We start from the raw sequence: 17,241 nt of genomic DNA, 5'->3' as shown, positions 1-17,241 counted from the left end.
AGGATTTGGGGTTAGCCTGTGGAAAGAAGCAGGACAGAAGACGACCGTTATTTGTTAGACGGCTGAAGACTGGTTGGAGGAAAAGGAGCGAGTGATGGTGCTGGATGAAGCGATTGGCTTGTGCTTGTTTTAATGCAGGTTTACAGGTTACTGGGGTCTCGCTAGAACTCATTAGCCTTGTGTTCAGCAGCTGTGTTCAGGGATGCAAGGTCTGAGGAATTGTATTTATCTTTGTATAAGATATAAAGAGATAAATAAGAGACAATTTGGTGCCAGAACTGTGTCATATCAGGTTGCATTTTTCTTTGAAGACAGAGGTCTCTGGACTGTTGCCAAGGTTGCTACGCATTTTTTCATGAGCAATCAAGATAAGAGGGAACTCCTAATTGCAGGTGCTGATTGGAACAGTTAGGTTAGTTTGTGTCTGTGAGAAATTGGATTTGGGCTGGAGAGAGGTTGTTTGGGAGCAAAGGAATGGAGTAAATCTGCTCCATGACTTTGTAATGCCTCTGGGAGAAGAATCAGCGCCGGTCACGTCAAGCAACCGCCTTGTAACTCGGTAGCATTCACTTCACCGGGTTATGGTTGGTGTTAAATTGAAAACTGGCGTGGCGGTTTCGTTCTTGCACGGTGGGTATTCAGAATGTCTGCAACTGCCTCAGTTTGTGAAGTACGGACGGTGAAGATGAGAGTTATTTGAAGGAGAGTCTGGCTGCAATTAGTTTTGTTGCACGCATGGATCCGACAGCATTAGCGCTAGGGTTATTTTAGGATTAATTTTTTTAGTGTTAACTATGGACTTGTGTTTTATCAGATCTACTTTGATCAATTACTTTATCGCTGACTGAGTCTGTAGGCATGTGAAGATGTTGGATATGCAGCAGCATTACAGTGACGCACTGCAGGGACTGACACTCCAAGTGTGTTTCAGAAGCTTTACAGCTTAGTTTTCTCTTAATTTTTGATTTTCCTGGTGAAGATTCTGTCCTGACAGGGTCACAATTGCAAGGAAATGAGAAGAGCCGTTGTCACTCAGCACACGCAGTGCTAGGGAAGCAGGCTGCCTCCCGAGAAGCAGCGTGCACGGTTGTTATCCAGCTGTCTGGTGGAGGTGCTGCCCTGAGGAATGACCTGGTAGGGCTTCTACTGAGAATGAGCTCGTCGGGTCCCGCTGGTCTTCTCTGCTTCTCCTCTCCGATGGCTGTGGCGCAATCGAACTGTGTGCAGCCCCTGCCAAGATCTCCCGTGTGAGAAGGTATGCAGGAGCCAAACCGTGTCACTTAGCTGCAGCCACCGGAGCTAAACCACTTCTGCAAAGGGCTCAAGGGGAGGTCTCCTGCTTTGAAGGATGGCAGCACAGAGAAAAGGGGGCTGGGAATAGCAACAGAGGCCCCAGCGGCCAACTATGGGATATCTCACGTGCTCAGTTGTAGGTATAAGCAAGGGCTGCAAAAGCCAAAAATAAAGCTTGTAAAGGTCTGAAAACAAACTTGACGTATAAAGCCAAGGGGAGACGAAAAAACAAAGTTGTGCAATAATGACTGAGTAGCACGAAAGGGGAGTATTTATAAAACCATATAAACATTTGGCCCAAATTTGCTGTGGAGCAGCGATGTTGGCGGTTGGGTTTGGTCTCGGCCTGTCAGTATTAGCCAAAGACCCCCTCACCAAACCCCCAAAACCTAAATGGATGTGTCAAACACTCCAACGGAAAACCAAGTCATTCATTTTTAAAAAAAGAGGAAATTATTAGTAATTGCTTGTGATACATAGTTAATTTCCTTTGTAATTATCAACAAGAGAGTGTTTCAACACAGAACACTTGAGTCAGCTTACAAAAGGAGCTGTTAAGAAGAGAGCCTGTAGCAAAATAACTCTCGTCTGTTGTTTTCTTGGGGTGTTCTGTTTAACTTTTTTTTCCTCCCATTTCTTCTTGCTTTTTCTTGGGTTTGTAATTTCCTCTCTGGCTTAAATTAGTTTTGTATGCTCATGTTAAATAAGAAGCATATGTTTAGTGTAAATCGTGGGGGTTTTATTTGATTCGTTTTTTTTTTCCCAACCGAATCAGGACTTTGGGGGTTGTGGAAGTCTGAGGTATTTCTAAGCGGTCAGACGTCCCCCGTTCCTATGAACGTCTGCAATTATCATTCAAGATATCCTGTTGAACACGGTTTTTTATGAGAAGGCCCAGTGTCGTGCAGGTGGTGTCAGCAGCTCCGTCGCAGGTGGCAGTGAGCAGACTCCGCTCCCGGTTCCCGAGCGTCTGGTCGGCCCCGTCAGCTCCTGCCGAGCGACTGCTTCCCCTTTGTCAGGCTAGCTTGAACGGAGCCTGGCACCGGAGCATCAGCTTCTGCTCGTGGCTTCTGTGTGCGCTTCCGTGCTGTTTTCCATGTTTAACTTTTTTTCTAAATGGGAAGCGATAACATTTTCCCAGATTTTCACAATAGCCCTCTTTCTGAAAATGTAATTTAGTTGTGTTGTTTTCAGTGGATTTATGCTGGTGTACACAGATTGATATTCTGCCCTTTATTTTCTAAACATTACCGCCCATCCTTAATGTGGCTTTCTACGAATAGCTCGTGTTGTTCTACGTGACCGCTTTGATTAGGGGTCGGACAGGGATAACTCAAATAACTTTTTATTATCTTGAATGTTGCCAAACAGAAGCGGGCTGTTGTCTTGCTCCTCCTGATAATCACTCAAGGCATAGGCGAGTAGCTCGGTGCTAGCACAGTTCTCTGAAGAATAACAACGTTTGGGAGACTTAAGTATTAATGACAACTCTATTGTCACTTGATTGCAAAGATTCGGTCCTACGGTTTGATACTTATGAGGAAAGAAAGGAGCAGAAGCTGACCGAGGAAGAAAGAAAACGAATGCGCTGAAACTGTGAGAAGAGGTGTGCAGCTAGGGCTCTAATAAGACACGAAACAGCAAATCTAGCTATCTCATTAAAATCATCAATTACTTCCCGCCAGCACCCTGGCACTGCTGTTCTATTTGTAATTTTGCCACCTGCTTCCTTTCAGCAGGAAAAACAATCACCTCTTTGTATCTTTTGGAGGTTGGGAAGGGAAGGAAGGGTTTTTCACTAGGCGGCCGCTTCTCCGCTTTCCCTCATTTTGTGGCCCTGGCGCTCCCGCACCGAAGCGTTTGGAAACGACTCGGGGAGCTTTAGCCGTGTCTAGTTTCATGGCAGTAGTTGTGTTAACTCGGTATAGTCAGCGGTGCTCTGGAGCACCTGAGGGTTTGTTCATTCTTCTGAAATTGTTAAGTCTGAAGCGGAAACCTGGTGAAATGTCGTGTGGATTATTGGAACAGAGCTTCTTTCTTCCTTTTCTCCCACTTGAGTCCGAGACGAGTACTTGCTCACAGGCTCCAGCGCAATTTCTGCTCCCCTTGCACTTCGAAAAATAGCAACAGGACACCGACTGTCTGGGAAAGATAGCTGGTTTAGTGCCTTTCCCTGATGCGTTCACAAACACAATAACAGCTCCAAAGCTTGGAGGGGTGTAAAATTTAAGAATTTATTGTAAAAAATGTAATGAGTTAAATCTGTATATTTTCTGGGACAAGAAGAAAATTGTCATTTCTCTAACCATCCTGGCTCTCTCATATGCAACGTGGAATCACCACCTTATTAGAGAACTACTGTTATTCTCGTATTCGAACTTTGTATTTTTTCTCTTTTTCAGGCAAGCCAACTAATTACCTTAGAAGAACTGCTGTTCTTCATTGTGCAGACTTTTAATGACGTTGTGTGATTTACTGTCAAGATTCTTTTGTTAATATCTCCTTGTTTTCTTTTCAAGCTGTCCTTGGCATATCTCTCTGGTGGCACGGTAAGAAATCTATTTCTGGCCCAAACCTCTCACAATAGCTGCCGCTTCTTGGTTTGTCACACTTAATTGGTTGAAGTAACATTAAAATAATGCGGGGAAAAAGATTAAATTAACCTGAATGTTGACGTGAAACCCTTTCTCTCCATTAATTGTTTCAACTTATTTCGAAGTCTTACAAGAGAACAGTTGAAACGCTATTGCAAGCGTGCTTTGTTTAACCATGTAAAAAATGCCACCGACAAGCAGAATTTTTCGGGCTAGAAAGGGAGCGGTGTTTCTTGCAAGGACGCAAGACTCGCAGGAGCAAGACGAGCGCATGTTGTGACGGAGGTGACTGACGTGTTCTGGGGTATTGATTCATCACCGCTCTGTGGTGCCTGTTAAAGCTCGACTCTGAGGCCGGGAAAAAGCGAACCAGAGCTGATGCGGACATATACACCTAATTTTGCATTAGCTACTAACATATTGTAGAGTTGTGAGTTAGAGGCTCTGTGGCAAGCCAAAAACTAGAGTTCCGGCTTGGTTTGTGGGCGCACTGGATGATTACGGCTTATCTCTGAAAATATCGCGCCTTAGGTGGGTAGGAAGAGATCCGGTGCTGCGCCCAGCTACTGGATATGGTCAGAGTACAGGTAAGGAGGCCTAAAGAGCACAGTTAGTTCTTAATACATCAATTAGGGCAACAAAAGGAAGAGACGCCTCTGGTAATGCTAGATGTATTGCCTGCAGAAGGCAAGGATTCGAGTTAGAATATGGTAAGGAAAGAAAAGATGAGCTCTAACTACACAGCATTTGAAAGAGCTGACAGATGCGGATGGAGTATTAAAACGAGGGAATGATTATTGCTGTGGATGAAGATTTGGGAATGACAGTCTCTCTTCCTGGCTACATCTTGGGAAGCTTCAGGACTCTGACGAATTTGTTTTCAGCAATGACTCTCGTTAATGATGGGAAAACCTATTCATATTGGGGTTTGGTGTATCTGTGCTCACCTAGACTGCTGAGGAGGCCGAGGGAAAGTGGGATTGCGAGGTCTGTTTGCGAGGACCGTAACCCTTCAGTAAAGGCCGGTCTCCACAAAGATCTCTGGTTCGCAGCAAAATTAATTTGACCTCTCCCCGTATCTCCAGACTCTACACAAAACTTGACCTAGGGGTAGATTTTGTAAAACCAACAAGTGGAGATCTCTCTTTACTGCTGCATCTTGTAATGCCTGTAGTGCTAGGACGGACTCTGGGCCGTGCCAAAGTCCCGTCTGCTCTGCCATCGCTGGATCTTGGTTTAGGATGGGATTTACTGGCTGCGAGTCCTAGGACTCGGAAGCCCTCTCTTCCGGTAGCCCTTGCAAAGCCTGCGACGCTAAAATGAGTGCCTATTTTTGCGATGTTATGTAATTCATGACGAATTATGGGATACCTGTCTATTGCTAAGCTTGGTAGACAACTAGGGTTAGAATTTGGGGCTTGGAAATTTCGGGCCGTTTACTACAAAATCTTGCGAAGCCTAAAGGACTGGAGTGATGACCGCTCTCGGCAAAGGTTATTTATTAATATTCCTGCAGCTGTGGGCAGGAAAGGCAAGGCTTTGGGTTAGGAATTCTGAAAGCAAGGACTGTATGACCGTTTATTTCTGAGTGTGTATGTAAGTCTTCCGGGATTGGGACAAGGACTCTTGCACTTACCGAGCTGTAATGGGAGTTGTTGCAATTTTGAGCCATCTTGTTATTTTAAAGGTATGATTATAGAAAATTTTGGAGGATATTTCAAGAGCTCCATTTGTAGCCGGATCTCACTCAAATTGCAGCAATCGGGTGAGGGTTCTCACTAGTAAAGCCTAACGCCTTCTGGTCAGCCTGGCTGCGGCTGTAGCTGCCACATGTTGCGGCTGGGGTAGGTTTTCCAGGAAACCAGAGGTAACTAATGGCTGGCATTCTGGAAAGCAGGGACCGTGCAGTTATTACTTTTTGCAAAGCTGAGGTGAAGGCTTGTAGAAGTAGCACAAAATTATTATTCTTGTGGGGTTTTTTGAGTACGTGTTAGTCATCGCGATGGACGTGCAGTAAGGTGGTTGGTGGGGTTTGCTGTTCCTAAAGGAGAACATGCGTTCTGTAGTAATAGAGCTTTCAAAGCTACGGGCTCCCTTTTTTCTAGCTTTGCTGTGAGTAATACTCGGCACTGTTCTCATTTGGATTAAATTCTAGGATCGCACTTGGGGTCAGAACTAGATTTCACGGTCAGAGGGACTGAGGAGCTGCATTCCTAAATTTTGCATGACCTATGTGATTTAAAATGACGTAGTAGCCACAGAGGCTGATGGTTTCTGATACTTCTTCCAGTTATAATCAGCATATTGCTACTACAGGGTTTCACTTCAGAGGTTTGTTCTGGTTTCAGGCTATACACGCTGAAGCGCCTTGGTTGCTCCAGTCCTTAAAGCCTACAGAGAAAGGGATAGCGCTTACCAAAGTGGCCCTCACTGCCTTCTAATTAATTCAGTGCACCCCCTTGGACCGTCTTTAAGATTAGAATTAGGGCTGCAATTACGGGGAGGGATTGGAGTGCTGGGTTTTCCCTCTTTCTGGACTGGGACAGAACCAAGTGCTTTCTGGTGGGCTGTGTGCAGGCCGGCCAGGTTTTAAGCCCAGGATTAGTTTAAGGGATAGGCTTAGGTTTTACTCAAGGGGAAACTGAGGTACCGTGTTTAGGTACGTGAGGACTTTGTAATGCTGGTACTAGAAGAAATGTGTGGCTCTTGTGGGTTTTGTGCTCATCTAAAAGTAAAGGTTCGCCTTGAGAGAAGCGACTGTGCTATATTTAAGATTGATTCAGGTAAGGGTCAATGTTTAACTTTAGGTTTAAGGTTTGGGTCCACACGCTGATTTGAAACAGTATTAGGGTGAGTGGTATGAACCAAATAACTGCTTTGTAAATCAGAAAAATCACAAACAACAAAATCGGGAAATAACAAAGGCTTTCAGTGTCTGGAGCTGAGGACAGACACTGCTTCTCGTTTGACTTAGCACGTAATAAACGCATAGTTCATAGACTAGACTCCAACTAACGTGTGACAGCGCGTTGGCATAGAGGGGTCGGCTCCTTGCTCTGCAAGGTATCGGCAAGGTTCCCTTGGATTGGGTTGCCGCGTTGCAAGGGCGTCGCATGGTACGCCTTAGCAGTCAGGCTGCTGTTTGCACTCTTTCAAACTCTAGGTTTCGTAAAGCTATGTTTCCTCCTCTCTTCCCCCGCCTGATGCTGTTGAGACTAAGAATGGGAATTTGTTTAATCTGCTGGCTGACTTTGGGGGCTGTTTTTTAACGGAGAAGCTGAGTCAAAGGCAGACGGCTGCATTTTTTCGCATCCTGAGATTTTATCTCTCACCTTGAGATTTCCTGCCGGAATATAGCTGTTGTGGAGGGTGACGTTTGCAGCTAAGTGAACAGAAGGTAGACCTGGACATTGCGTGGGCGTCGCTGGCGTTTTTCTCTCTTGTTTTGCCATGTGTGGGCAGCTTGCTCTGGAAAAAAATGCAAAAAGTGCTGCTGAAAAATAAAGAAGTTAAAAAGAGCTATCAAAAGAAATAACGCTATTTTTAGGGGAAAATCAAACCAGTCTGAAACAAAGAAAATTCTTTTCCCTGTATGGAAATCTTTGACACGATGCATCCGCATGAGAGGCCGCTTTCAGGTCGGTCTGCGTCCAAAAGGATTGGGAAGAAGGGTTGGCTGCCGGGTAAAAAAACCTCTGCTACAGAAGAAGGGACTTGGGCAACCTTCTCGGCATTCAAGTCCTGTTCCAAACGCAGTTCCAAATTGCAGTTTCCAGACGCAGCACCCAAACCCATGAGGTTTTTTTGGGTTTTACGGAAGACACAAGAGTCAGGCAATGCAATCCAACTTTAGCTTCTAGCAAACGACAGCTTAGCAGGGAAGTTGTACTTCTTAACTGTGAACCCGGGTTGCTGACAGGCTCTTAAGCAGAACAAAATGCCCTAGAAAGAGTCTGTATCTTTTGCTATCTGTAATTCCTCCATAGGAAAAGCTCCTAGTAAAATTCTACAGGGGAGGAAGAGCACAAATCTCTTCTTTAGATCTTCCTACCACGGGAAAAGAGGAGGAATCGTAGTTTCCTCTGCCAATAAGTTGGATACTTTGGGATTTCCTGTTGTCACGCTTAGGATCGCTGTGAGGCAGCTTGCTTTAAACAAGCCTTCAAAACTCTAAAAAAGATGTGGAAACAGCAATGCTTTGTTACGCAAAGGAAAAGTGGAAGTTAGCATATTCCCTGAGCATCATGAGATTTGCTTTTAACTCTCACCAGCTTAGTGGGGTTAAAAGAATCTGGGGGAAAGAACTACATTTTGGGGGTTGGAACTAGATGATCTTTAAGGTCCTTTCCAATCCAAACCGTTCTATGATTCTATGGATTCCAAGGATGAGAGAGGAAACCTTGTTACGTCCAGTTGCACATGTGAAGAAAGCGAATCCCAGTCGTCTTACGCTTGAGAAACAGGGAAAGGGAAACCTATGTCCTCTCATGCTTAGAACGTACACTTCCGCTGTCCCAGAAGAGGCGCCATTTGAGGCTTTAACGTGATGTAACTGGTCCGTCATTAACTGCACTGGCCTGCGACCAGCCCTTTACTTTCCCAGTTATAGGTTACATCAGGCATCTGGGCAGTCTTGGACGTAACCAAGATACGCTCCAGCCCTGCCGCAGGCGTGTGCTTCTCGCCCCCAGCTCAGACTGACAAACGAGCCCTCTCCTGTTGAACTCCGTAATCCTAGGCTTGGCCTTTATGCTTGCGGTGTCAGAGACGGAGACCTTTGACCAAGGTGAAGGGGTCAGAGCAGAGCTATCTGACGTACCGCGCCTCTGCCTGCCACCGAGCCAGCCCTGGGCTGAGCAGTGACGCAGCCGTGGCTTCTCTCTCTGCGTCTGAAGGTCCAGGTACCGTAGGCACGGATTTAACGGATGCTCTTCAGTGCCTGGGCTGACACGGTAAAATGAAGTGAAACACCCCGGGAAATGCAGGCTTCTGTTTGCGTTCCAGTAGAGAAACCTCTGCAGATGAGACTCGTAAGGAAGCGGTGAAAGTTGAGAGGTAGCTATTGCCATGGCAGGGCAAAAGCTGCAAGCTAGCACCGGCAAATGTGATACAGACGTGTACGTACCGCTTAGCTTTAGTCGGTGCCAGGCGGCAGCGTGCGTTTTTATCTCGCAAGGAAAACACTGTTTTGCAGTTGATGCTGCTAGTAATGATGAGTAAAGGTGCTTTGAATCACTGTATTTCCCCCTTACAACTTTTCAACTGTAATTGTGCAAGTAGAGAAGAGGAAAATATTTGTAGTCTGAAAGCTGCCAGGTTCCTCTTGGCTATCGTGTTGGAAGTCAAACGTCTGCTCTGTGGCAATGGGTGCGCTATGTGGTATGGCAATTACTGGGTCGGCTGAGGTTACCAAAAACCAGCTGATGATCTGCTTTTCGAGAACTAACACTTCTTCTCGGGGCATCTTTCAAGATATCACTTTGAAGACTTCGTGCAATTACTTTCATCAAACCGTTTATAAGTTTCTTAATGTGTGCGTGGATGCCTGTAAGCACAAGAACCTAATGCTGCCTCTGTTAAAAATAAATGCCAGCAGAGAATGTCTTAACAGAAAAAATATGCTAAAAATCTGAGTGAGAAAGCAAGCTATGGTGAGAAAAAGCCCAAACGATACGAAGGCAGCCACGCAAAACTTGGCTTTCGCTGCCTCTGCGTAAAAGGGTGTCCCCAAAACAGCAAGGGATGCGTACGGCGTGCCTTGCTCTTACGGAAAGCAGAAGCTGATCAGGATGAAAAAATAGAACTGTTCTTGCCATAGCCTTTGTCTGACGTTGGGCAAGTCTTGCTGATTTTGCAGATATTCGGTGGCAACGCGCTTGCCATTTGCTAGGTGTCTGAGCGAATACTGGGCGGTCTGATTGACAGCTGTGAAGAGCAATCACAGCTAAAAGTCAGTGGATATACTCTAAGCTGCTAAAAGAATAATAAAGAATCCTCCCCAGGAATTGTAACGAATCCTCTCAAGAAAAAGACCACAGGCACTTCTCTCTGGATGCTTCAATTAGCGTACATATGTAATACCGCTACCGCTGTGCTTTGGCTCCTAAGCTATAAAATAATTCTGTGAGCATGAAATGATTAATGCTTATGGACCGGTTGGATGGTGCAGTGCTCACGCTCTCAGAAAGCTGGCAGAAAAATGGATGCGTCCGTATTCAAAGCAGGATTTTAATGGTGGGCAGAAAAGTTGATATGACCAGATGTACTGCAAAAAGGGCAATCAGAAAAAATGAACAATCGGGTATTCATGGGGAATTATTCAGTGCACCAAAAGCGATAGAGAAAATAAGCTTGATTTGTGTCAGTAGGCAGGGTTATGGTGCGTATTGCTAAAGGGAGACCACGTGGAGTTACTAGGGGTTGACTGTGCCCTTGCCGCCTCCCCTCATTTTTCTGCCTTCGTGTGCTCCCAACGAAAAGGGAAGAGCAGTCTGTGCGGTGAGTGCCGGTTAGGTAGGAGCAAACGAAAGCTTTTGCCTGAAGTGCAGGACAATAAATTTGGTCAAGTGCACCTTACAACCACCTTTGCTACAGATTGCGATGCCTCTTCCTTTTACTCCCGGGCCTGCGCATAAATTCTAGGCGTATTTCCTTTCCCTTCACCCCGTTTCTGGCCGGTGAGCTGCACAGACTTTACGTGCATGACTCCAAGCGTCAGGAGGGAGAAGGCTTCGCCGTAGCCAGGTATGTGGGCCTATTTTATTCTCCCTTCTTTCTGAACTCATCCAGGAAGCGTTCCTTTCGCTGCGGGAACCGCTCCACGGGAACCGCTCCCTCCGTGTGTTGACAGAATAAGCCGAAGCCCATCCCTGGTATCTAAATAAGCCTGAGGCTTAAACAGAAACCCTTACCACCCTTATTCTGGAGGAGAGGGGAGCCCAACTTCCATAACCTCAAATGGGGTGGAACAGCAGGCTTGAGTGCAGGTCAGCACTCTTTAAAGCACCGTGATACTGCACGCTCAACCCTGCAACCCACGGTCCGTTTGGAGGGTGGTGGAATGTTTCCCTTTTCTTTTGAAGGCAAGTAGATGACTTAAGCGTTGAAATCTTGAAAGCGGTCTTCAGATGAGTTCAGGGGGAACTCTTCCTAGAAACTGTCAGAGGTTGAACAGATGCTGCAGTAATTCTAGTTCTGGAGGTCGTTGCTACTGTGAAACTTGGGGAAAATTCCTTCTGCCACCTCCTCTCTTAGCCTTCTCTCAGCCACTCTTGCCTACAGTGAGATTAGGTACTCGGTAATTTGCTGTCGGAAGCAGAGTATCATCACGGGTTCTTTTGAATAAAGCTAGCTCTCATTAACTTGTCTGAAATTCATGCCTGCTAATGTGGTTTTTTTCTTAATCTGTTACCTTAAGGTTCTAATGTAGAGTGTCATTAAGAGAATACAGTGTCATATCAGTTGGTTCGAAAAACGCATGGCATGCAGATCGCCTTTCTTTTAGATGCTTGATGTCAAAATAGAAAATAATTAGCATCTCGCAAACATCTGAACCTTTGGGCTATTGACCACAAAGGAGCGCAAAAGCATTACTACGCGTTTGAAGCCACTGAGAATTTCATTATTCGAAGTATAGGCTTTCTTTAGGGCCTCTTACTGAGGAGATAAATATTTACATCATTTGTAAGGGAAGTAAGGAAAAAAGCGTACAGAATGTTTATTTCATTTGCAGAGTAAAGATGTAGGCACATTAAAACTGTGCTGATTTATGTGCTTGCTTATTCTTTGCAAATGAATTTCTCTGAAATGTTTGGGAAGACCCTGCGGAAGAGATCAGCCTTGCTGCTCAGCTCCGGCCGTCATTACGGGAACACCTGCAGCTCAGCTTCTCTACAGTGCCCTGACTGAGCTGCCGAAACCACTTCTCAGGCTGTGGGAGGGTAATTACGTTTCCAGCCGAGGCAAAAACTCCAACTGGGATCAGTGGTCTCTCTGCATATTCTTACATTTGAGAGACATTGTGTAGGCGCCGTATGATCGTCGACTTGAAAACAGCCCCTCTTCCCAGGATGCTGCAGTCCAAACAAACAAAATGGGAGGAGCGTGTGAATCGCTGTCCCGGGCTGCCACGGGCCAGCCTGGAAGGCTGGGAGTTGAAGCAAGCCGTCTTAGCTTGCCTCTCCGTCGTCGTGATGATCAGGGGATTGTCACCTACGAGCCTGTCTCACACGCTGCGAATTTCAGTCGAAACAGGACTGAGACAAGTCACGCTTCTCACAGCTGTCAGGCGGCAGAAATGTTCGGCTTTCTTCAGGCCGCACAGCTTGAAACCTGTTGCCTAAGTGAGAAAGGCTCTAAACTCCGCACCGCAGGGCTGGTGTCGAGGCACGTCAGCTCTGGCCCTAAACTCCGCGCCGCAGGGCTGGTGTCGAGGCACGTCAGCTCTGGTTAAGCCGCTCTCTCGTGCTGGGCAAAGGTTCTGGGTTTCGTGTACGAAGCCAGCAGCGTTAGAGCTGGACCGAGCTGACTTTGCGCACAGAAGCGCGGTACGTTGAGTTCTATCTCACGTTCTGCGTGCCTGCGGGGTACGAGACTCCTCTGTGCTACTGCCGGGCTATGGCTGGACAGCCTGGATCAGGCAAAGACATTTTTCAATGAGCAACCACGGAGTTTGGCAGGGACTGCAGAGGCGATTAATGCTACTTTGGACCTTCTTCCCCTGAAATAGTCTTTCTGCTCTCCTATCCTTTCTCCTTTTGCCTGTCCTGCTGAGAATGGTTTATCTTGGAAGTCGGGTGTTGTGTAGCTTTTGTTCTTGTTCTGGCGTGGATGTCGGTGTGTCCGCGGTAGTATTCAGCACCTGAGTTCTCCATCAGTAAAACTGAGACGGTGATTATTTCTGCCTTTTCGCAGTGTGAGTCTGAACAAGTTTTGAGATTTCAAATGCACCTTGCAGTAAAAATCAGTATTTAAACCGCACAGCATTGACTTACAGCCTGCAGTCTCTGGATGCCTGGAGGTTTGGGAGGTCCTTGTGCGTGCTTTGTGAAAGGTAACGAAGGAAAGGCAGTTGTCTGGTCGGTGGGTTTAGTTTGACATCAGGAGAGAGGCATCTCCACTGTAGGGTCCACAAACCAATAAATTGTGAAGTGTTTTGACTGACTTGTGGATGCACCATCTTTGAATTTCATCATTCTGTATCTTGCGTGCATTGGTATGTATGAGGATTACTCCCATTCTCATATTTCTGTCTTTAGTAATGTCTGCTACAGAGTAATTGTTGTATTAGTAAGGTTTTGGTGATTGCTTACAGGTTATAGCAGAAATTTTGGCCAATGAGATGCACGGGATTTTACAGACAAAGAAAGAATAAAAGATGAGGTGGGGAGGATGGGATCCATCTACAAAGCCAGGAACGGATGGAGTCAGATGGGTTCCGAAGCGCCAACGTTTGTGCGCCTGGGACGGGGTGTTTGGGCTCCCCTTTGATTGCATGGGCCAAAGCGCTTTGCAAAGCGTGTGCGTGCCTGTTTGCCTTTGGGACGACATTAACAGAGCTGCCTACAGCCGGGTCCCGTACCTGAGCAGGTCAGGGCCCTTTCAGCCCCACGCTCTGTGCCGGGCACCGGCTGGTTCCACTTGCCGGAGAGGAGAGCCTGTCCGCTGTACTGCGGTAAACCACAGGCAGCCTGCCCGCAGCAGCACTCTCTCCTCTCTCCACGCAGTGCAGGGGAGGTGAAACGCGCAAAGCCGATGACTTGTGCGATGAAACGCTTAGCGGAGCTGGCTCTGCTCCTCGCCGACGCAGTTGTTAGGCTGCGGATTAGACTGCTCCGTTATGAACGGTCTCGGTGCCATCAATATTTCGATAGTTTGGATATCAAGTACCAGCAGTTCCAGCGGGGCTGGATTGCCAAAAGTAAGCAGTGAGTAAAAAGCAATGCAGAGTTTAATAATGTTTTCTGTATGTCTTTTTAGAAATGGAGAGTCCCGAAGGGAATTGGCGCGTGAGCTGTTAGCTGGGTAGGAGACTTGCTCTCGCGTGTTAGTTATGTCCCTGGCTTGGCTCACAATTTCAGCTTTCGGGATCAATTTTCACTGACTCCCAGGAAGACCTGAGCAAAGCTCTTCAGGTGAGGAATGTGACCCTTAGCTGCAAAACCGTCTTTGTGAAAAATGGCATACCGTTTATTCCGTATTTTAGGCGGAGTATTAACTTTTCGGGAGAAGTTAAACTCACTCTGGTAGTGTAGCGTGCAGTTCTGAATAATGGTATCTGGTTTTCTACTGTGCACTGTTAATGTGCTCAGCATGTTTCTCGTTAATGGATTTTCTTCTTTTTTTTTTCCTAGCTGTATTTATATCCTTATTTGCCCACCATCTGCATGACAAGTTTGTTAACCACCCACAGCGTGGTGACAGGAATTGGCTCCTCGATTACTGGTTCTTGACAGGGCTCTGTGGGCTTGTGGGGTTTGTTAGGTTATGCGTTTTTCTCTTTGCGAGGAAACAGTCACCGCTGCCTTTTGCTGTGTGCCATCAGCTGTGCCAGCTGATAACATTACTGTAAAGAGGAGGATACACTGTGGGTCTACAGACTGCTGCAGGCCGTACCGAACAGTGGAAAAAACCACAGAGGAAAAATTGAGGGTGGTGGGGAGAGGTGGGTTGAGTTCCCCATGACGTTGTGTAGCCCCAGCAATGGCAGGACGGGACGGGTGAGCCTCAGGGCTGCGTTCGCGTGGGCGCCAGCGAAGTGGCTCTGGCAGAGGCAAAGACTTCTTGCACCCAAGACGACACGGGCCTCGCTCCTAGCAGGAGTTCGTGTGGTGTAATGAAGCGTGCAGGCATGCGTCCCTTTACTGGCGAGGGGCACGCTGCCTTGCACAGCCTTCCCACGGTCCCTCTGCGCTCCTGGCGTGCCACGGTACCCAGTTGTTTGCCCGTCACATCGGGCTGTCGCGGCACCTCCAGAAATGATATTGTTCCCGCGCTCTGCTGTGCTGGCAGCCCGTTGCTAACGCTGCGCTGCTTCCCCGCGCTGCAGTGGATACGGCCCCGATTCCTGCCCGCACAGCTCATTTCCCAGGGCTCAGCTGGCTGAAGAGTGCCCTGGTAAAAGCTGAGTTGAGAACTAGGTTTAGAGCTTGATGGCATCTTCTCTCGCCCGAGAAGAAGAATCTTGCGCTCTGTCTGTATCTCCCTATGTTCCCGTCTTTCTCCTTTTTCCCAGGTTGTTCGGCTGGCAGCACAGGGTGATGTATCGGCTGCCATTGGAAACAATACGTAGTGTATCCAACGTACTGGTGTGTGAGAGCAGGGAAAAGGGAAGAAGCATGATTTTCTCCATGTCTTAAGCCTGATAGGGTAGTATCTTTTTTTTCCTGTGTTGTTCACTTAAAAAAATTTGGGCCGTGTCATATAATCCCGTCCGCTTAACTTCGCCTGCCAACAGCAGCAACTATAAATGCAGAGGACGTGAGTGCTGCAGCTTTTATCAGAGAAATCTCTTGGGATTTGTGAAGTAATGGAAGGAAGAGGTGTCTGTGAGGCGGGTCAATAAAGACCTGTTCCAAAGCCCCAGGCGAGGCAGTGGGAAGGCTCAACTGTTTCTTAGAGGCTTAGCATCTGCTGCTAAGCCCCCAGAGCAGCGAAATGTGTTGTGTTTTGTGCTTTATTTTTGATTACTGGATCGAGGCGCTTTGACTTGAATGTGTGATTATCTGTGTATTTGGAAAATGCCAAAAATACCCTGGTTGTTCTGTGACACCTGACCACCTCACCTCCAAGAGCCGCTTAAGTCTTCATTTCATTGACTTTACGGAGGGCTGATAACTCCGTGCAACATAAGGCTGGGAATGCTGGGCCAGTTTTCTCTTGCCAAAATCTGTTGCAGCTGCTGAAGTATATATATAAACAAAAAAAAAAAAAATCAGGGAAAGCAATTTCCCTTCCTCCTGTGAAATAGTTACATTGTTCACGTGGATGTGTAATAAACACGCGGAATATAAAGAGTGTCATGTAGTCCTCGTGCTACTGTACAGTCAGTTGTGGGGAACAGTAATGTACTTGTTCTTTCTTCAGCGGGTGGCTACTTGTGCCCGTAGGTAAAATCCTGCTCTTACTGTGTGCTTTAGGGCTTTGGTGGGCAAGAGCCTGCGTTTGGAGGGCGTCTGGGCAGCGGCTGCACCTTCTCTGCTCTGACTCAAGGCATTTGAGAGAGAACCAGTAGCACTTCAAAACCTGGCCTGGTAGGAATGTTATGAAGTACTTTGTCTTCAGGCATCTTTGTGAATATTTAGCTTCTCCCCCTCCAGAAATCAGCAAGGTTTTTCAGTTGGGAAGGAAGAATGAAACCTTTGGATGCAGTAGCTCACAGCCAAAGACTTTTTTTTTTTAAATCAGCCTTCACAAATCACATGAGGCTTCCAAAAGCCTCCGACAAGGCAAAGCTCCTTTTGCCATCTCTGTCCTTGTGGGACAAAGGGTAAAATAGAATGGGCCACATTGATATCTGTCTGCTTCAGAACTATAGATACAGTCAAATATGCGATTGATTTTAATTGTGCATTCCTAAACAGTTTAGCTATACAAAAATAATAAGCTTACTGCATCCAAAAGAGAGCTGTCTGGCTGTGCAATTATTATCTTATTCCAGATAAATGGTGGCTTTGTCAAAAATGAGATGGACTCGATTTTAGGCTGCAGGATAACCTTAGCAACAAGGTATTCTGCTATTCAGAAGCCCGTGTGGAACGTAATTCATCTCCGGCAGGACTTCACTGATTTCTGTAGATTTAAAGCAGGAATTAGTTGGCCTCCCGGTATTTTAAACCAGGTAGGAGGTCAGCAGTCCAATGATAAATTGGATTACATCGTAAAGCACATAAATATATATATATATATATATATATATATATACCCCTGGCCTGCCCGGGGTCTGTGCCCCGTGCTCTGGGAAATCGGGCAGCCCGGTTGCCGTAGGTGGAACAGGGTGGAAGGAGGGAGGGAGGGAGGGGGTGCCCTGTGTGCGCAGGTGGGGGCTAGCTCGGGGATCGGGTGAGGGAGGCTCTCCCGCACCCCTGCCAGCGGCGCTGAATGGCCCGCTCCTCGGTGTGTATTCTGCGTGGGGGACAACGTGGGTTACAACCGTCTTTTTATTGTGGTGATGAAGGACATGTGGTGATGTGATGGTGATGTGGTGGCAGTGATGAAGGACATGAAGGTGTTTTGAAACGGAATCAATGCTTGAAGCCTGTCATGATGGTTGTCCAAAATAAGGCTTTTTTTGTTGCATATATGCAAAAGCAGCAGCTATCACCCTTGAAACTCCTCAGGTTGCCCGGTTAAAAAG

The sequence above is a fragment of the Nipponia nippon genome, unplaced genomic scaffold, assembly GCF_047370975.1.
Source record: "Nipponia nippon isolate SJK-2023a ecotype South Korea unplaced genomic scaffold, ASM4737097v1 scaffold_6, whole genome shotgun sequence".
Taxonomy (NCBI): Eukaryota; Metazoa; Chordata; class Aves; order Pelecaniformes; family Threskiornithidae; genus Nipponia; species Nipponia nippon.
Note: the sequence above shows the minus strand (reverse complement) of the source record.